Source organism: Schistocerca americana, chromosome 6 (genome assembly GCF_021461395.2).
Source record: "Schistocerca americana isolate TAMUIC-IGC-003095 chromosome 6, iqSchAmer2.1, whole genome shotgun sequence".
Lineage (NCBI taxonomy): Eukaryota > Metazoa > Arthropoda > Insecta > Orthoptera > Acrididae > Schistocerca > Schistocerca americana.
In genome coordinates, this window is record NC_060124.1 from 67,924,673 (window position 1) to 67,946,845 (window position 22,173).

The window sequence follows — 22,173 nt, forward strand, 5'->3', positions numbered from 1 at the left end:
AAACATTGATGGCATTTATCATTTTTTTTTAAATTATGCCCTTTAGATGGCGCCCTCCTGTACGAATACATTCGTGAAATCTGCTATTGAGAGTCCTCATTGACCGCTGCAACATCTCGGAGAGGATACCGTGAATTGCAACCCGAATTCTCTGTTTTAGCTCATCCAGGGTTCTTGGTCGAGTCGTGTAGACTTTGCTATTGAGGCAGGACCACAAGAAAAAAATCACAAACGGATAAATCTGGCGATGTATGGGCCAGGGAATGTTCCCGAATCGTGAGATCACACGGTTGCCAGACAGTTCTCGCACGTAGGCCATTGATTGCTGTGCAGTGTGTGATGTCGCTCCGTCCTGTTGAAACCAGGCTTCTTGAACGTTTGGAAAGTTTTTCAATGCAGGTGTAACGAAAGTTCGTAACATCTCCACGTAACTAATGGCATTGACAGTTATTGTGTTTCCTTGTTCATTTGTGAAAAAATACTGTCTGATAATCCCATGTGATGAAACACCACACCGTACTGTCACTTTACTAGCTTGTAAAGGGCGGTCATGAACATCATTAGGGTTTGGGTTTGCCCAGTAACGACAGTTCTGTTTATTCACATAACCTGTGAGATGAAAATATGCCTGCTCTGACACCTAGAACTTGTTTAGAAAGTCATCGTTATTGTTTATTTTTATCATTTGTTGACAGAATCCTATCGTAAACGGCAATCGTTGTCCTTCAAATGTTGCACCATGTGAAGTTTGTACGGACATTCCAACCACTGCTGCTTGCTTACGAACTAAACGTCCGTAAGACAGAGTCGCGTACAACATCAATGTTCGGTGGAGAACGCACACTTCTTGGTTGCGCTGTTGGTTTCATCTTGAGGGCAGATCCAGTCTCTTCAAAGTTGTTGATCCAACATTTTATCGCGTGTTTCGACGGAACGGGGTCATGGCATCCTGAATTGTAAAAAACGTCGATACTCTCTTTGCGCCGCTACCAAACTATCATTGTTTTTATAAAACATTTTTATGGCTAATGCATACTGTTGTCCGTTCCACTGATCCATGTTTACTGAGATGCCGGACTGTTTATTCGCTGTCACGAACCCGCAGTGCTGCCATCTGCCAATGGCTGCCTTTAATCATTCCAAATATTCCTGTTGTTCTGTGTCACCCTGTATTATGCAATAATGAAAAAAACTTTCGGGTTTGAGCCAGAAGCCAAATTTACGAGTTTTGAGATAAGAACACTTGTTTCGGAAACGATTTTGACGATAGCTACAAAATCATACCTATTCTGGAATAACTCGGCCAGTGGAATACTAGAATAAAAATCGTAGTTCAATGTGATAACCAGTGTACTAATAAGCTCATCAGCTTTTACCTCATTCGTGTGTGTAATAATTAATTCGTCCAAGTGTCAGTCAGCTAATTTTGGGACCATCGGGCCTCTAAACGCGCCTTTTAGGGGATGTAAATATTTCGTACAAGTGTACTGCCGAAATCGGTGATCAGGTGTGGGCAGTAAAAATAAATCTTCGGCGTGGTTAAAAATGTTTCTGTCGCTAAAGTATAACAGTATCCATCCTAAGTTGTGACTGTTGTAGCTAAATGTGTAACCAGAAGTAACCGAGTAACTGCAAAATTCTTATAGCTTTAAATCTTTTAGATGCAGCCTGTTTCGTTTCAGAGTTGAAGCAAGATAGTTGTAAGGAGAACTCGTGACATTTCTGAAGCGGGATCGGTCGTCAGGGCTGATTAGAAGAGGGTCGTGTACCTGTAGCAGGGTCTGCTTAGCATCGTGTGGTAGCAGGCTCTACACGCTTATGGAAGTGGGCTGATGAGACGCCATCGATTCGGAATTGTCTCGTGACAAATGGTTCAAATGGCTCTGAGCACTACGGGACTTCAACATCTTAGGTCATCAGTCCCCTAGAACTTAGAACTACTTAAACCTAACTAACCGAAGGACAGCACACGCATCCATGCCCGAGGCAGGATTCGAACCTGCGACCGTAGCGGTCGCGTGGTTCCAGACTGTAGCGCCTTGAACCGCTTGGCCACCCCGGCCGGCCGTCTCGTGACAGATGCTGAATTTTAACACAATGTGCGTGACATACATGGAACACTATTTTCAGCATAATTTTTGTCATTAGTGGGAGTGTTTTTTTTTTTCTGTCTATTTACTTTTCTCTCGCTAACGTTAATAGGAGAGCCTATCAGAGCAAGCGTACACTAAATATCGTTTAATGTTTTGCAGTGAATTTCCTGTTGTCCCCGTGCCTCACTATGACGGAAGGTGCAATTGTGTTTGACTCAGATGAACCGTTCCCTTATTAATTTTTTTCGACCAGACCGCGTCACCAATTCTTTTTTCATAGGTGCATTGCGGCAGGTTGGTGTTCTCCGCTTGCGCTGAAACAAACTAAAACAACTTTATATGGAAATTGTGGGAGAAACAGCATACAAAAGTAAAATGGATTTACCAGCTATTAATGTTTATCTCGCGGCTATATGAAGTTTCAAATGTTAGAATTTATAAAATTATTTTTGAGTTAAATTGTTTTAAAATAATTTTTATGTCTTCTCGTGATCCAATGAAATTGTAGCAAAGTGATACTAGCACACGGGTATAATATAATGCCATGTACATTTCCATTGAAATTTTCTTATTTTCAGCATAGTAATTTTGAATTTGAGTGTTTGATGGTGAAAAATCGCTCTGTGATTCCATTACACACAATTTGTATGTTTAGTTGTTAAAGTGTCGTACTTTTAAATTATTTGAAAATTTTCCTGCGCAATTCGCCTTAGGTACCTGCTTTCATAAGCAGGTACCCCAAGCTTTTCTTTGTTTTTAAATTTTTGTCGAAATGACTTTGGTCATTTTTTATCCATTCACCTGCTTTAAATCTAATTATTTATGTTCCTTTGTTACATCATTTTAATTATCATATCAGCTTCTTCAATTGTTCACATTTTTCTTCCTATCATTATTTCTCCACTTGAAATCACTGTTCATGCGATTTTTATTAATTTTATGTTTTAAATTCTATTTAATTTCTCTCGTTTCATCATCCTGTTTTTTTGGTTTTTCGTTTAAATCTTCATCTGCGTCATATTGTCCATAGTGCAATAGGATTTTAGGCTGTTTGTATGTCGATTACTATCCAAAACATGCACATCTTGTAACGAAGAATACGTTTTGATACCAGTGCACAGTCAATATAGATTGTTCTATATACTATTTCATCTTTTGTTTTTTAATCGATAGATTGCCATGTTCAAGCATTTAAATATTATACTAGTTAAATATGATTACATTCATATTGACAAAAATTCTGAGTGTAAAAAGAATGATATAAAGAAAAAATGAGAACGAATGGAAAAATTCATACGATTAAAATGAAGTGAAAGAGAATGGTAATTAAAAATTACATTTAAACAAATAATTGAATAAAAATAATGATCAAAATCATATAATAAAAATAAAAATAAAAAAAAATGTAAAGCACCCAAGGAGATACTAATCCACAACCTTCTGCACGTGGAGATTCCTGGGATCTTAACCTGCATCACCGTATAGTTGGCTTCAAAGACGACCCCATTGATGGGGACGTGTTCTTTGAGCTAAAGTATGTTTCCTCCTGCACCTGTCTCATAAGATAAGAACGCTTAGGCTATCCTCCGAATAACTGGAGACACAATCGGTATTACGAAGTTCACGTAACTTCCTGGTGTGATTGTAAGTATCGCAAATTATGCCTTTGAAAGTCTCCAAATACTCATTTGTAGACTCTTATTGTAGTAATTTGCTGCAGTAGACTCTATGTTATGCCCCTTTTCAGCACCAGTGAGCAGCACATTGTCCATTTCTTCCTGACTGCTGCAAGATCTAACAGCTTTGCCATTACGTGACCTATTGACTAGTGCTATAAAGCCATATAGGAAGTGATTAGTACAAAATCAAAGAGGAACTGATTTGTGTGTCTTGAAAACAGATGTAGAGCTTTTTATCTAATCTCTCACAGATAATCTATCAGTTGCTTAGTTGTGTTGTAAGCTGACGCGAATATTGTAACCAGCCAGGTATAATTTCCTCTCCTGTATTTTATACGAGGGTAATCCCAAAATTAAGGTGAGCTATTTTTTATAAGTAAATAGGCCTGTTTATTTCTACAATGGTTTACATCAGTTTACAGCTTGAACATTTAGCTATTTTTCGACATAATCACCATTTCTGTCGATGCATTTTTGTAGACGCTGTGGCAGTTTTTGTGTGCCCATGTCATACCAGCTCGCCGCCATGCTGATCAGAAAATTATGAACCTCTTCTTCCATCTCGTCGCCGGAGCTGAATCGCTTTCCGGCCAAATGTTCTTTTAATCTAGGGAACAGGTGATAGTCACTGGGCGCCAAGTCAGGACTATAGGATGGGTGGGTCATTATGTTCCACTGAAACTGTTGCAGGAGAGCAACGGTTTGCCGAGTGATGTATGGGCGAGCGTTGTCATGGAGAATGTGTACAATTAACGCTGACAGGCCCTGTGAGACTGAAAATCTCAAACGGGGAATTCAGAACCGGAGAAGAGGAATGTTGCGCAAGGGCGTCGACGTACTTTGCCAAACCCTATTTTGGCTAGCAAGGTTCCTGATATTTCCCCAATTGAGAAAGTTTTGAGCATTATGGGCAGGGCCCTCCAAGCTGCTCGGGATTTTGAGGATCTAGTCAGACATAGAATGGCACTACATCCTCCAGGAGAGCATCCAAAAACTGTCAGTCCGTGCCAAACCGAATAACTGCTTGCATAAGGGCCAGAGGTGGACCAGCCCTTCATTGATTTGCTGAGTTTTAGAAGCTCTTTCTCCTGAGTAAATTATCTAATTTTTCTGTAATTGTAATCATTTTTTGTCTGTACATGCACAACACATCTACCGAGTTCCATTCCTTTCGGATAGGTCTTTCGTGGTTCGCCATTTTTTTTCCTTGGTGTACAATATACTTCGCGCTAGCTGTAATAGAGCATTTCGTTACAGGTGTGATGTGGAGGCACTAATGTGTTAAACACTTAGGGCCATCAGCGCAGGGCTAGAACCTGGATTCTAATTTAGTAAGCCCGACCTAATGATGTCGCTTATACCAGCAATGAAAGGAGAAATACTACCAGAGCGTATCAACTGTTACAATTTGATTTAATTGCGAGTACAGTTAATTTAGTATTCGTACAAACTGTTCCAACCTCAGGAAGCGCATCGTGTGCTCAGTGACGATATGATCTGTTATCATTACAAGGCACGACATGGTGTAGTCGGCTCTAGGGCAGCCCTCGAGACAGTACGACGCCAGTTAGCAACAGTACAATCAGCAAATCGGATGGCAGGCTGTCACAGACCAGCGTGTCCAGTGCTTTGTGTCGGCCGGTAGGTAATTGCTTTATGCGAGCTGAATAGGTTTCACAAACGAGCGGATGAAACGTTTGCATTCACGGAATTGCTCCACATTTCCGTGACAAAGGCAAACGGAAAACATTCTTTTCGTAGAGAACTGCTTGCATTTCTCTGACAGACTTTTTTTCTCTTCAGCACGATTGTCTTTCCTTTGGCCAACGACAAGAACAGAGCAATTACAGTTTCTTTATTTATTTGCGCAGTACTGGAGGAAAGGTAAAAAAAAAAAAAAAACCCTCCTTTATGAAGGTGCTGGTGGCGCACGGTGTACAGTGTACGGTATGCGGCGTACTGGCAGAGCTGAGCTGCCCTTTGTTTTAATCCATCGGTGAGACGTGTCAGGCACGTTTCTACAAACGAGCGCTAGATGACGCTAATGAGATGTGACACTTCCCTTGTTCTAAAATTTGTCATTTGTTGTTGTTAAAACGGCGGCAGCTCAGAAGTTGGCGCAGTAGTTTGTTTACTGTGGACGGTTAAAGAACCAGTGCTGCGGAAAAGAGAAGGAAATTTCATGTGAACGTTATCGTTAGACGATGAGTTTCGCAATGGGTGTAACTTAGCAATAGTGCCTCGAGTCGCTTCGCACACCATTTACGAACCGATCACCTTCAGAAAAAATGTTTACAGTTGGTTTGCAGAATTTCGACGTAGTCGTGCTTTCGTCAGATATGAATGTGGCAACCGTAATTGGTTGTTGTTCCTAAGACTTCGATGCTGCGCGCATAGTAATTGAAGGGGACATTCAGGTGCTGTGAAAGTTGTTACCTTCCGACAACTGAAAGCACACTAGCGCCAAGAAAGCCGTTCGTCACTTAAACATTTATCTTTGGTTCATGGTGATTTTAATTCTCTCTCTACTTGATTTACGAAACAGTTATTATATTTTTGCATCCCAGCCATTAGTAAAATATCATGATACCTGGATAATCGTCAAATACACCGACGGGAAATAATCGCAACATCAAAGAGGAGTTGTGCAAAACAGTCGAAAGTTGGTAGGCGTGTTTCCACATCTGAAAGATGACGTCTATTCCAATTTCACGCCAATCACATAAGAGGATGCAAATCGGGTTTGCTTTAAATATACGCTATAATGGTCGTGATGATGATTAATTATCTATGAGATTGGACGTGGTGACTTGCTGTTAGTCAAGAATGCCTTTAAAGTGACAAATACGCCATTATCAACACCTCACTTAGTCTGAACGAAGTCGTGTAATTGGACTATGAACACCTGGATGTTCCTTCTGCGATATTTCAGAAAGACTTGGCAGGAATGTAGCCACTGTACGTGATTCCTGGCAGCGTTGATCACAAGAATGGACTATCGCAAGAGAAATGGACTCCGGACGGCCACGTGGCACTGGCGAGAGGGAAGGCCATAGTGTTCGGCGTATGGCTCTGGCGCATCGTACTGCATCTGCAGCAGCAGTTGGTACCACAGTGACACAACAAACTATTACAAATAGGTTAATTCAAGGATAGCTTCGAGCCAGACGCTCTGTAGCGTGCATTCCACTGACCTCAAACCAAAGCAAAGCTATTTGCGACTTCAGTGCTGTCAAGCGAGAGCACATTGGTGGTCTGGGTGGAGGTTTGTTGTGTTCTCCGATGAAAGATGGTTCTGCTTCGATACCCAAGATGGCTGCGTGTTGGTTAGGAGGCCAGCTGTGGGCTTGCAACCAGCCTGACCGCGTGGTGGACACGTTGGGCTACACCTGGAGTTGTGGTCTGGGATGCGATTTTGTATGTCGGCAGACGCACTTTGTGTTATCCCACGCAGCGTGGCCGCAAATTTGTACGTCAGTCTGGTGACTCGACCTGCTGTGCTGCCATTCATGAACAGTATTCCAGGGAAAGTTTTCTAAGGTCCGGTCACACATGCCCGGGCAGTGTCAGGGCCGAGCGTCGGAGGAGTGACCTCTGTGTTCCGGCTCATTCTTTTAGGAATCACACAGTGAGTTAACGAGTATTGCGCTCTCATTTAAATATATGGCCGAAAGTGCCAGCCTACAGGAATTGTGAAACGTACCCTGTCGTCGGCGAGGACCGTGTGCCACAAAGGGCGCAGATTCACCACGAGATGGGGCAACTCACAGGCGTCCATTGTCTATTGAGGCCTAAGCGCTGTAGTGTGCGAGTGAGACAGACGAGAACCCACGTCATAGGGAAACCCAGTAGAATCTGTTTGAAGCGGAGGAGACGTAGCAGTGTTAAACATGGCGGACCTAAGATCGGCCATAAAGGGAAACATTTATGAAAACTATTTAATTCTGTAGTAATGCAAGAATGAAGCCACAGTAATTTTAACCTGCCATCCTCCATAAATTTTAATGGTGATCCCAATAAAACTTGAATATTGATCATATCTATAATAGGTTAGGATTTACTGTTAAAGTGAAATTAACAAGTTTTGTAAACAAAGACCTGAATGCCAAAATCTGAACGCTTTCATATAGAAGCGCATCATTAAAATGCCAAACGCAGTAAATATCAACTCTGTAACTTTATTTGTCTAAAAGATATAGTAAATTTAAATTATCAGTATTTTCAGTTAAGCCTCAGATCATCATTTCCTCCACACGAAATATATTGAACGATGACAGCATGACACCTCATTGAATCATTAGGCAATAGAATATTCGTTGTAAATTTTAGTGCATAATAGTTACTTTTGTTCTTTATTTATTTATCAAAAAGCACATTGGTGTAAGGCTACTGGCCGTTACATTCAAAGTTAAGAAGGAAATTGTATTAGTTTTATGTAAATGATTTTAATTTTTATTATGTAATGGATATTATTGTTATATTATTTAGAACGTGAAAGTGGTAAGCTTTGATTATTTAAATATGTTAAAATGTAAAGTAATGAAGAATAAGCTGTAGCCAATCAGATGGAAGGCTTCAGGAAAGGAACTGCGCGAGTCAGTTCAGCGAAGATATTCGGCGCGCGGGAAACGCGGTTGGAGACGGCAGAGGGCAGTTCTGGTCTAGACACCAAAGAGTGTACTGTTCGGCTAGAGACACCAAAGGGAACAGTGCTGGTGGAGACACGAAAGCTGGCAGTCGTTGTTTAGGCAGCTAGGAAGTGAAAGGTCTTACAAAATTTCGCGTTGTGTGGTATCGCGGGACTCTGAGCGATGAGCAGCCGCGCGCTATTGTGAACTCTTAACTTTGCGCATAGTTAACGAGGTGGAGTATCGAACTGGTATTTCGCTATGAGATTGTGAATGATCGAACTGTGTCAAATGGATGTGCGCTCGAGGGCAATAGTAACTCTAAACACGAGCTCTTTCGCTATTAGTTTGCTTTCTGTATAAACATTGTCCTAACCAAATCGCAATTTTGTGGCCTACGTCATTTATGGGTCGTTACTTTAGTTCCCGATATTATTATTATTATTATTACTGTTAGGAAATGAAATGAGCGTATGGCATCGTTGGCCGTTCTCCATTCGGGGAAGTTCGACCGCCAAGTGCAGGTCTTATTTCAGTCGACGCCGCTTTGGGCGACTTGCCAGCCGGTGATGAGAATGAAATGATAATGAGGACAGCACAACACCCAGTCGCCAAGCGGAGAAAATCTCCAACCCGGCCGGGAATCGAACCCGGGCTCGCTTGCATGGGAGGCGAGCACGTTACCACCCAGCTAAGCAGGAGGACATTACTGTTATATGTTGTGTTGACTTTGTATTTCACAAACTTGCCATCAGCCAGACAATTTAACCAAAGGGTCACAAGTGTCTGTTTAGGGCGTGTAATGCGACACGTGCGGTTCAGCCCTTAGACGAGTTTGAGCCAAGACATTTCGACGAAGAGGAACCGCATGTAAGCCCGAACATCCTTGTGGTGTTAGCTCGCAACACAGAACCCAGGCTTGTCCGCATTCCTGTTGTTCCTTGTAGTGACTTGGAAGTGGTGGTCTGTGTTTTTGAAAGTTCTAAATGTGTTCGCTAATTTTGGTAATAGTATATTAGGACTTATTAGTCCTTGGTTTAGACGAGAAAGAAAATGAAGCGAGACAAAAAAGGACGAAATATGTGAATCCACAGTGCCTGAGAAACAAGACCAGTACACAGATAGTTTAGAATATTATTTCGTCCGCTCATGGATGATGAGACAAAACTTTATGAATATTTTAAGACTACTCAGTACATCTTCTGTCGACTTTTAAACAAACTAGAACCAAAAGCGGGAAAAAGCGACACATTTTGGAGACTATAAATTTCACCCGAAAAGTGCCTGGCAGCTTTCTATACACAAAACAGTTTTATACAGTTACACAGCCTACAGAACGGTTCTACCATCGCGTCGTCTGTCACGTGAAAAATTAAACAGAACAAATTCCTCTCGGCACACTCTAAGCTCACTGACGTTCCTCGAGCATGGCCGGACCAGGTCTGGATCGCTGCATGTGTGCCCGGCACCCTTATGGTAGCTGATGCGGTGTGTTAATGTATATTCTGCATAACATCGTAGTTTTCTTTTTTTTACGCTTTCATAGACTGGTGTATTTAGAAGTGTATTTAACAAAGCTTCACGCGTTATTGCGTAGAAATACAACGCCTTTTAACAATTCATCAATCTTCTGCTGTTTACAGTTTATTACTTGTTCTTAAAAGAGACGGTATCTTTAGGAAATGGCTGTAAATTACAAGAAAATCGTAACTAAACATATCTGTAATGTGTTTCTCAAAGTTTTTCCGGCGGATTGAATATTTCATCATTTTTCGGACGTGCGTCAGGAATGTTATTAATTTTTGTTCCGATAGTTCCCCAACCACCTTTCACCCACTCTCAAAGTGAGTCGCTTATAAGATTTTTAAATTACTTTAGACAATACATCTATACCTACATGATTACTGTGCAGTTCACAAAAGTGTTTGGCAGAGGAGTAAGTGCACTTGATTGCAATTTTGCAAGCGAATCATCTTGAGAATGACTCAAAGGCTGTCAGCCGAAATATCCGAACAAGGGTTAATAATATCCCGTATGTCCGAAAATGATGGAATAATACCGTAATGTTATGTTTTACACCTCTTGTGCCTTACTGTAGCACAGAGGCATGTTTAGGCATGTGGAAGACTGCAGTACATTCTGTTTAATTTGAACATTTAGCTCTGAAAAAGACCTGTTCCCGGTAGATACTGCATAATTTGACTGAAGAAGAAAAATAGGCTCGTGTAAACTGGCGTAACGAAGTACTCAAAAAATTCTGCCGAAGAAATGCAAAATCCTCGTAACGGCGGACTAAGATGGAATATATTCCACAAACTAAGCAGCCATCAGCTGTTTGGTTGGCCAAGATGATCAGTACTGAATGAAAGTGGTTCGTTCGCGAAGCAGTTCCGTAAAAATGATAGCTCGTTGCTATGGTTACATCAGACATATCGTGATCATAGCTTTAGTTTAGAGTGTCGAGGAACAATTAAAGCGGAGTGGTAAACAACAATTTATTTTCAACAAGCCGGCGATGAAATCAGGAAAAACAACCATAAACAACGCATCATTCATCATGGCGACACCCACCTGTCGCAAAGCACACCAAACAGTTTGTTGTTTGACAAGGAAAAATTCTGGAGTCAAGTCTCGTTGTTCGTGTTTACCTGCTCTGTCTCCCGTAGACATTTTTCTGTTCCCTAATGTCAAACTAGCAAAATGCATTGGCTCCGTTTCTGAGTTAGGAACATTAGCGCTTTAAAAATGTACCTGTACAAAGAGAATTATTGTGAGACATGCTGGCGACTACAGGCAGGCAAGACCGAGGGGTGTCGAAGGTGTTGCCTGCTCACAGGCGCGTAGAAATCTGTCAAGGATTGTCCATGTGTAGGTACTAAAGCGTGCTGAAAAGTAATGTCTCGGGATTTATGTGAAAACTCTTAAAGCATTTAACAAACGTTAAAAACATTCTACATCTTTATTCTTCGTGTCTACATAAGTGCGCCTCTCTGCCGCTAGACGGCTCCGCATTGTAGAGTATAACATGGCAGTGTGTAACGTAACTATGTCGGTGCATAAGAAACAGCGTGGTGTAATCGAGTTGAGTATTAGAAGAGGTCGTCCACATCTGGCGCATCCTCTCCTTCCAAATGACAGTGCCAGACTACACACGAGCGCTGCGTTATCTGCAACAATCTGGCGCCTTGGGACTGTCATTGATGGTCCTCCTGACAGTCCCGATTTGGCCCCAGACTTTCTACAGTGACTGTATCAACAAACTGGTCTCTCATTAAGAGTAATGTGTTTGTCGCTAGGATGACTATGTTGAGAAATAAGTATGTAGGCGTGAGTATAAATTGTAGAATGTTAATAAAGTTTGTTGTATTTAAAAAGCTTTAAGAGTATTCACATAAAAGACTCGGAAGCATTGCTTTCCAGCACGGCCTTGTACATTTTTAAACTGCTCAACAGAGTTGTACAGGTGGCAGTGATGGTCTTAGAGGGACTCTTTGCCGTTTTATTTCTGCATGTGCCAATGTCCCCTCTCATCCAATCGCGCCACAGGACGGCGCGAAGCTGGAGAGGTGGAAAAGCGTAAGCACCATTTGTTGCTTCGGATCACGCTAGTTCCGTCGAATGGTGTTGAGCGGTCCCTGGCTGGTCCACACTGTATACCAGAGCAAAATGTCCGGTCGCTCTACATAACAGGGGGTCAGATCACATTCAGTGGGGATGCAGTCCTAAGATTTCCGTAAAGAATAGTTGAATCGTTCTGTTGCACATAGTACTACAAAATTTTTTTCGACCGCGAGAGGTGTGTAAATGAACGCCCCAAGGATGGTCTCATTGAAGCTTTTTCCACCCCCTCCTGAGGCGATTTCGCGTCGATTTTGAGCACCAGTGTGTCTGAAGTGTTTTCCTCGGTCATTCATTAGAAAACCGCGTGATTTCAGTACTGGGCGTCGCGGTTCTTACCCCCATCGCAGAGGGGTCAGAAAAGATGAGATGTGAGTAAGGAGAAGAGGGGTGTGACGACTTTTCCATCGTGTGACACGTCCGCGATGGCGTGGGACAGAAATGTGGTGAAATTTGGTGCCAGTGTGACATCCTTAGGACACCTTACACGTCACATGAGTTTCTTAGCCCCGGCCATGTTTTTCGCTTGTGTTGACACCGTGCTGGTGGATCCGTCGCCGAGCCCGAGGGTGACATCATAGGGCGCCACGCTTTTGCACTGCTACACAAAACGTTTCAAGGCAACTTTGAGCCAAATTACAAACTTATGCGTCTCAATGTGGGGAAATGACGGTTTCAAAAATCATCTTTTAATTCTTTTGAGCAGTGTATGTTCTCACTACTTCGACCCTCATCATTTATTTTACTGGCCAAATACATCTACTACTTTTAGTTTCTGCTTTTTTTAATCTAATTCCCTTAACAGCGTCAGATTTAATTCGATTTCATTCCATTTCCCTTGTTTTACTTGTATTGACATTCATGTTGTTATCTCTTTTTCAAGATAGTATCCATTCCTTTCACTTGTTGTTTCAAATCCTTTGCTGTCACTGACAGAATTAAAATATCATCGACAGACCGTAAAATTTTTATTTCCTCTCCCTGAACTTCAATTCCCTTTCGGAATTTCTCCTTGGCATATCGGTAGCGTTCTTTAATTAATAGGTGTATTACATTGTACTTCTATTTGTATTTCTGGAGTTGTGTTGCTAACTGATGAGGAATTCCACCATCTTTAACAACAATCTGTTTCTGTCGTATCTTTTCAGTAGAACACTAACACCATATGCAAGAACTCAGATGAAAAGACACATCTTAAGTATTGCAAGTGCCACAGTTTTCGATATGCCAACGCACATATTTTAAAGTAGTCTTCTTACATCCAGACCTCCAGATGTGAGACATTCAGATCGGTACCAAACGTTGTATGTTCATAGAGTATCGACGAAAACACCGGTTTAGTACGTGTTACATGCGGTCGTCCAGTAGAACATGCGTAAACGGTAGTTAAGAGTAACATCAGAGCTACGGAGAACATCAAAATCGTTTTTAGATCTCGATCGGTGAGTTGGTAGAGCGGGAGAGCGTCGTACCAAAAGTCCCGCGTTCAAACCCCACTGATGACGAATTGTTTTAACTGTTTACGCGTGAAACTGTTGTATGGAAGAACATTTTCCTGATATGTAAAAGTACTTTTCGGAGTTCGTAGCAATTTTCTTTTGACAGTCTGATTTCGTTACGTTAGTTGAAAGTAGCAAAACTACAGAGTACATTTGTACAGACAGGTGTGGTGTTCTGTGTGACACAACAGACACAACTCGTGATACCGGCCGGAGTGGCCAAGCGGTTCTAGGCGCTACAGTCTGGAACCGCGCGACCGCTACGGTCGCAGGTTCGAATCCTGCCTGGGGCATGGATGTGTGTGATGTCCTTAGGTTAGTTAGGTTTAAGTAGTACTAAGTTCTAGGGGACTGATGACCTCAGAAGTTAAGTCCCATAATGCTCAGAGCCATTTGAACCATTTGAACAACTCGTGATGTAGCAGCTGGTGCATTTGTAGTTTCACAGAATAAACATAAACAATCGGAACAGTAGGATAAAGAAACAATTACATCACATGAGCGGAAGTATTAATGGTCTCATATAACTTTTTCACACATAATTCTGAAAAAAAGTCATCATTGGGGTATGAAACCAGGACCCTTGGTACGACGATCTAAGGCTCTACCAACTTCCCCACGCAAGCTATACGTATTAGTTACTCACAGTTATGCTTTTCCTGTGTTCCGTAGTTCTGGAGTTACTTTTGATTAGCGTTTTCGCCCGTTCTGCTGGACGTCAGAACGTAGCACCAACTAAATCGGAGTTTTGGTTGATACTATATCTACATACAACGTTTGAACCGAAGTGAGTATCTGACATCGGAAGGTTTGGGTGTTAGCTACTGACAGCGGAATCTACTTATACTGTGAAGGGTGTTACAGTAAGAGTACAAGATTTGACTTCTATATCAAACATCGTTTTTTGTAGGAAGCAGTTTAATATTTATTGATTTATAATGCAGACATTTGTGAATTCTGTGAGGAACAAAGCATCTGGTAAATGGTCGCCATGGATTTGGTGCCTCCTGCGTAACTTTTTGACGAAATCATGAATCCCAGTTTTGCGCAAATGTCATGGTTTATCGTTTATACAGAGTTCAATTTCAGATTTCGGTGGTTGTGGGCTCGTTAGCGTAAACCCAAGACCTCAGTAAATTCTACAGAAAATAATTCATTGGTGTTAACTGGCAAGATCATGGCTGTCTACTCTAGTCACGAAAACGAGACGTAGCACGACTCTTCGCTGTGCTTGGTCATTGGAAGTTGTTGAGTCACTTGGATTTTGTATGCTTGGATAGGAAAATCATTACTAAGAATACAGAGGATAGTGGGTCTTGAAATTTTCAGTTCTCGTGCACGATGACTAATCGAGGTCCCTGCGCTTTTGGCCACTTTGTAGCGAACTGCCACGATTTTGTCAGTGAGAGACCACTGCACTCGTGTTGTGTGTTTTACATCAACAAATGATCCAGTACTTGAAACTTTTTCGATTATTCTTTTCACTGTTAATGAATTTGGAACATTTTTCTGCCACGAACTGGACGCACTTTATTGGAACATTTTTCTGCCACGAACTGGACGCACTTTACGAGTCTAGCTACCAGACTTTTGACAGTAATGATTAACGATAAAGACACAATGTTGTATCGTGTAGCGCTGTATCTTTACTTTCATCTATATGTCTCATAACGAGCTATGACAGTTATCAACGTATCGAATCGTGACAGTTAAAATGGCGCATATCTTGCGCTCTACCTTGTGGCAAAAATGAGAGTGGATACTGGACTCTACTCCCGTGTTTGGTGAGTTTGGGAGCTGAGCTTGCCGTAGTTCCAGCGTTCCGGGATAATCCCGGCTGACCAGCCAGCCGCGTCCCGTTATACCGCGGCCGCCTTGCCGCCACCCTGCTGGAACCTGTTCTGCCCTCCTCTCTTCTCTTCCGTTCGGCTGTGCTGTGTTCTCCCTGGCCCACGCCGCCCACACCTCCCAGTTTCAATCTCCTTTATGGCGCCACCCGTCTTTTAGCGGGAGCTGCTCAAAGTTTGCACTCCGCGAGAAACTTAGAGCTGTTTGTTTCCCCACGGTCACTGTGCATTATACATTCCTCCCTGTTGAGCTGGCAAAGTGAAAGTGGATGGATCATTTGCTACCCCGCTGTTCAGGTATCGTAGTTCCGATGAGTATGTGTGTGTGTGTGTGTGTGTGTGTGTGTGTGTGTGTGTGTGTGTGTGTGTGTTTGTTGGTCCAGCATAATCGATAATTTGTCGTACAGCCTGGAGTAGCACTGCGCTGCTGTGTTACTTTTCGTTACCATTAATGAGTTTGTTATTGGTACAGCCTGCTCTGTTGTATGTGCCGAAGGCATCACCTTGCTGTCACTTAAACGTTTGCAGGTTACTGTTTTGTGCTGAAACAGAGTTCGAACCCGGAACCTAATTCTGATCCTGCCCCCCCCCCCCCCTTAAAACGAACAGTCATCAATTAAGTATCAGTTTGAACAAAGCCAGCACATGTCGTGGATGATAAATAATAGCAAGAGTACCCAGAGCCACTTGTCAAATCTATTACTTTCGCCGATCACCACGTCACTAAAATTAGTTGCTCATTCCAAAGCTCAGAGCCTTGGCATGCTTTTTTACACGGTGATCGAGATTTTTCTTCAAACATGTGCCTGCCTGCCATGTGCTTAACCTCGCAGAGAAACCACTCCACAGCTTTACATTACGTTTCAAAGCCGCAACGAAGGCGAATAAACTGAAGAAGCCACTAAAGATGGGTGTCGTGTCTGATATCGTTTCGCGAAACAAAATCATCATTTGCGTTACCCATTAGTTACGGAGTTTAACCATTCCATTATGGTTTAAGTGCTATATATTCTACCGCTGGGAAAATTTTACACAGCAGAACATTGGTAGCGGGAGTGAAATTTGTCATTTTTTTGTACTTAGTAAAATAAAAAGAAGAAACTAGGAGAAAGTGGGCGATAAAAATGTCTACGGTGGTGACGGAAAATGTTCAGTGCGAAATTAAGAAATTGGATGTTACTCGTCCATAGAGTATGTACAAAATGTTATCTCACGTGTTTTTTTCATAAAAAGAGAGAAAGAATGAAAAATTAATGCTCGTGTACAGTCATGTTATTGCAGGTAAGTTAAGCTGACGAAGTGCTTGTATGCTATGTACAGTGATTTTTTTTTTTTTGTATGTACGTAACAAGGTAACAATGTTAGAAAATGTTGTAACTTTTATTCCTATTGCTTCTCTGGTCTCCCCCCCCCCCCCTGCTCTCTCTCTCTCTCTCTCTCTCTCTCTCTCTCTCTCTCTCTCTCTCTCTCTCACACACACACACACACACACACACACACACACACACACAAATTTCGATCGGTTGGCTGATTAATTCTTGCGCTGTTGTTGAAATTATTAGTAGTTAATCGCTGTGTAAAAATAAGTTGTTTTCTCCTTTCTGCTGTCATGAGGAATTCCCTGTTACTCTTGACGTAGCTCATAAGCTGCTCTCTGGCCGCACTTTCCCGCGGCGCGCGGTCGCTCAAGGCCGCGCTGCTGGCACAGTAGATAGTACAGTCAGAGTAGCGTCATATGGCTCGCGGAGTCGCTCATTGTCAGTCAGGCCAGGGTCGCGTTACGTCACACGGTCAGCCGCGCTGACGCGGCGTGTCGGTGGGCTGTGCTGTGCTCTGCTATGTTTACGAGATCGTTAGCTGTGTCCGCATTAGCTGCAATCGTCCAGCTGGCTGGTCGTGTCGATATTGTGGTCGCTAATTTCGGAGCACTGTAGGCAAAAGGCTCTTTCTCTGGTTTGGCGCTCAGTTGGCTTACACACACACACACACACACACACACACACACACACACACGTGGGGGCAATGGTCTACATGAATCGAAACTCTTGAGACTGCGAAGGCCGTATGCGGGCCGATGATTGCAGAGAGACGGTGTTCACAGAGACCAGTGGGCCCCTCTCTGTGTGACTGGAAAAGTCATTGTTAGTCCAGGATCAATGACTGAGAAGCCGCGAACGAGGTGAAAACATGACAACAAGTACCAGCATGCCTCACCATCGTCAAATCACTCAGTACCAACTAATGAATGAGTGAAATACAGGAGGACGAAATTCGTAGAAAGAGGAGTTATAAAGCTTTAACTACCACTAAAGTTACAATAATAAATTAGAAAAATATGTGTAATTAATTTTTCGTTTGTTTGCAGGTACACGCGTGCAGTCCTACATATTGAAATCCTCGCGTCACAGTCTATCACACACAGTCCTGACACACACTGCTGTGAAAATTGCCGTCTGACAATTGATACGACGCTAGCGCCCCTACGTGCGAGAAAGTCAGCCGTAAGATTAATGCTTGTTTTTAATTATTTTTCTACTTAATTAATGGAATAGTTATTACATTTTTGGGGTCCAAGCATTAGTAAATGATTAAGGGACACGAATAATCATCGTGAAGTAAAAGCAACCGAATGTCACTGATTCAGTGACATTAACAACAACTTATTCATGAAGAAATACTTTCGAATGTGCGGATAACTGCATCTTACTCCGCTGAAAGCAAGAGGATATACACACACATTTCATGAGTGACAAGCATATATTTCTGTTGTTCACTGTTCTTATTATGATTCGCAGTTTCGTTGAAACGTAGCTATTTCGTTTGGGAAGCCTAATGACTCGCACTATCTTACACTTCACTCGATTTTCTAATACACAAATTTTTTGTGGATATTACCTTTGCTACAGAAGCGAATGTGTTGAAGATTCTTGTGTTTCATGGGTCAGATGTAGCAATAATTGTGGAATTGGTTTCTTCTGTGTTGGAGAAATTGTTTCATTGCTTTTGATGTTTTGTTGTTTACATCTACATACATACATCGCAAGGGAGAAAGACTGTTTATATGCATTCGTATGAGCTCTGATTTCTTCTATCTTATCTTCGTGATCCTTGTACAAAATGTACGTTGGCGGCAGTAGAAACGTTCTGCATTTGGCGTCAGACGCCGGTTCTCCAAATTTTCTCAATAGTGTTCCTCGTAAAGATTGTTGTCTTTCGTCCAAGGATTTCCATTTGACTTCACGAAGCATCTCTGTAACGCTTGCCAGCTGATAGAAACTATCGGTAACAAATCTAGCAGCCTGCCTCTGAATTGCTTCGATGTCTTCCATTAATCCGACCTGGTTGGGATGCCAAAGAGTAGAACACTACTCGAGAATGGATCGTGCTAGCTTTCTATATGCCGTCTCCTTTACGGATGAGCTACACTTTCATAGAATTCTCCCAATGAAACGAAGTCGATCATTCGGCGTACCTACTGCCAACCTCTACAGTGCTCATTCAATTCTTATCGCTTTGCAACTTTATGCCTATTATATAATCATTGTGACTGTGCCAAGCAGCACACTACTAATGCTGTATTCGAAAGTTACAGGATTTTTTCCCTACTTATCCGCATTCAGTTAAAGTTTTTTACTTTCAGAGCAAGCTGCCATTAATCACACCAACCAGAAATTTTGTCGTAATCGTCCTCCTACAGTCACTCAACGACGATACCTTCTCATATCCCACAGCGTCATCAGTGTACAGCCATAGAATGCTCCACTTGTCCGCCAGATCATTTGTGTATACCGAAAATAACAGCGGTCCTATCACACTTCCTTGTGGTACTCCTGACGATATCCTTCCTTTTGATGAACACTTGCCGACCAGGACAACTTACTCGGTTATTTTACTTTAAGAGTATTAGATACACATTTGTGTGGCTTTCCCTTCAGCTACAGTTGTGGTGCCTTATCTGGTACGTTAAATATTGTAGGTATTGTATTTCATACAACTTTCCGACCTTCCAGATTCACTCATTTCACTGGAAGTGTAACAAAGAAAACTTAACGTTGTTGGGTACATGTACGACATTTTTCTGTTCCATATTAGCCATTTGTATTGTATTGTATGGAACTGGGGACCTAGAAACGACGGAGAGGCTTCGTCCCCGCCGTAGACGTCACTAGTTCACAACCCCACAACAGGCTAAAGCAGTCCACTGCACCCCACCGCCGCCCCACACTGAACCCAGGGTTATTGTGCGGTTCGACCCCCAGTGGACATCCCTGGGAACGTCTCACACCAGACGAGTGTAACCCCAATGTTTGCATGGTAGAGTAATTATGGCGTACGCGTACGTGGAGGAAGTGTTTGCACAGCAATCACCGACATAGTGTAACTGAGGCAGAATAAGGGGATCCAGACAGCATTCGCCGAGGCAGATGGAAAACCGCCTAAAAACAATCTACAGACTGGCCGGCACACCGGACCTCGACACTAATCCGCCGGGCGGATTCGTGCCGGGGACCGGCACACCTTCCCGCCCGGAAATCAGTGAGCTAGACCGCACGGCTAACGGGGCGGGCTTATTAGCCATTGACTTTTGAGTAAATATCTGTAGGTTACAGGAGAATCACAAATAAACTGTGCAGTAATGTATACTGTGTCGTATCTATCTGGATCCTTGGGAACCAAAAGAAAGAAAAATGTGACTAAAAACTGGTCATGTCAGTTGTCAGTATGTGTGGTCTGTGATATATGGGCCCCCACATTCCCGGAGTGTTACGACGAAAAACCGGTTAGAATTTTTGATCAATGATAATCTAAGATTTGATGACCACACTACTCGATTGCAAAGAAGAACAGCTGACAGTTTCACTGCATTCCGTGATTTATGATGTATGTTCGTCAAGCACAGTCAAGAAGTGTACACTCCCTCGGCTTTCTTAATCACTGACGAGACGGTTCTTAGCTTCCGTGGCAAGTGATCACTCTGAATGTATCTGCCAAGCAAATCGGACAAGTATGGGCTAAAGATAATGTTTTTTATATGACGCGAAGACATACTACTTTAAAGGGCATCACATATTTGGGAAAAGAAATTAGCGATCTTATATTTCCATAGTATACAACAATGAATCACATACATCGACGTTTTCCTTATTTTTGGCTTTGTCGTATTGTAAAAAACTAACAATACTGTGTAATTAATGTTGTGGATTCCTTATTACTTTGTCACTCCAGAACCTTTATTTTCGCGGGGATGATTTTGAGAAACGTGGGGTAAACTTTTACCCATCTTGTTACTTATGTCTCTGAACTCGCACCTTGTTATTCTGGGGTTAAAATTCGTGTGAGCAACACTTGTAGCTGACGTGAGGGCGCGGCTGCGGCCGGAGGTAGCTTCGTTCTGTACACACTGGTTTTTCGTTGCTGACTGTTGTGAGACGGGCCGGCATGCTGCTGTCACGGGAAGGTGTCGGCGAGAAGGAACGCGTCCCGACACCACGCCAGAGCTGCTTCCCATTATGCGTGGAGAGCCGTAACAAGAGCTTAAAAATAACTGCGAGGGCTGCTAAAATTACACACAGCCTCCATCCGACTCGTCTGTTTATATGTTAAGACCGACCTCCCTCTTTGTCTCCGTCGCCAGGGGACCGAAGCGGACGCTGTCACTACCCGCACCCGGCGCCCCGTTGTTTACGCCGAAGCGGCGCTGCTCGAGGGCTAACCTTTATCCGATAAATCTCACATTAGCCTACGAAAAGTACAGAAAGTTGGAACACTACAGCGCCCTCTCACCTATAGTTAACATAAGGTGCGTAGTCTTTTTGGTCTTGGAGTCATCTTCGTGTCTTTCCAGGAAATCGCCAGATATGCTAGCTTGCAACTTTTCAGTAACTAGTTCTAACTGGTGATGGTTCTCAGAACGACGGCGTACTTCGTGAGACTGGACTGCTGTAGCTACGATAACACCACTGTGTGTCACCATCTACTGAGGGTTTTTCGAAACGGTACCCATTTCTGATGCTTATTTATTTTTCCAGACCAAAAATTAGTGGAGAAATAGCTATCTATGCATACGTGATTTCTTCGGTATGCAACATTAAAACTTTGTCAGATCTGTAAAAACGAGCCGGCCGGTGTGGCCGAGTGGTTCTAGGCGCTTCAGTCTGGAACCGCGCGACAGCTACGGTCGCAGGTTCGAATCCTGCCTCGGGCATGGATGTGTGTGATGTCCTTAGGTTAGTTAGGTTTAAGTAGTTTTAAGTTCTAGGGGACTGATGACCTCAGCTGTTGAGTCCCATAGTGCTCAGAGCCATTTTTTGTAAAAACGAACATCAGTTCAGCTGCGCAAGGACAGGGAAAAAGATGGACCATAGCGTTCGCCTAGAGCTACAAGCGAGATCCACGGAGAAACTGAACGGGGATAACCAACCATAGCTGGCGGACACTGTCCGCTCCGCCGCGTTTTCAGCAGCGCCGTGGTTGCCGCCCACGCGCCTCCGTTGCGCTGCGCTACACTTTCCCCTCCGGGCAGTTCCTCCCCCCTCCCCCCCCCCCCCCTGGGCTTCACCGCTACTCTCCTGCGGCCGAGGACTCAGTACTGCGCGCCAAATGGCTGCACAGCAACTGAGGCACGGTAATACGTTTTTACGTTAGCCTTGTTTCCATATTTGCCGAATTGCAAACATTGTAACAATATCATCTACCAACATTTGCTTCCAATTACATAGACGGCTTGCTTCACTGCAGATCCATGCTTCAAGAATACTTACGTCTGAACAAGCTTCCTTACTTAGCAGATAATCCACTGTCCCAGAGAA

General features: G+C 42.9%; 1 protein-coding gene across 2 annotated transcripts in view; it reads left to right on the forward strand.

Annotated features, from left to right (window-relative positions):
• The window catches only part of LOC124619767 (AT-rich interactive domain-containing protein 5B-like), a 343,213-nt gene that overhangs the window by 306,270 nt on the left and 14,770 nt on the right, over positions 1 to 22,173 (forward strand). Inside the window, exon 3 of one of the 2 annotated variants that reach the window (XR_006980125.1) lies at positions 17,730 to 17,865. The exons of the other annotated variant lie outside the window; for it this stretch is intronic. The gene's annotated coding sequence lies outside the window, so the exon portion shown is untranslated. The remainder of the gene's footprint in view (positions 1 to 17,729; positions 17,866 to 22,173) is intronic. 2 annotated transcript variants of the gene reach the window in all.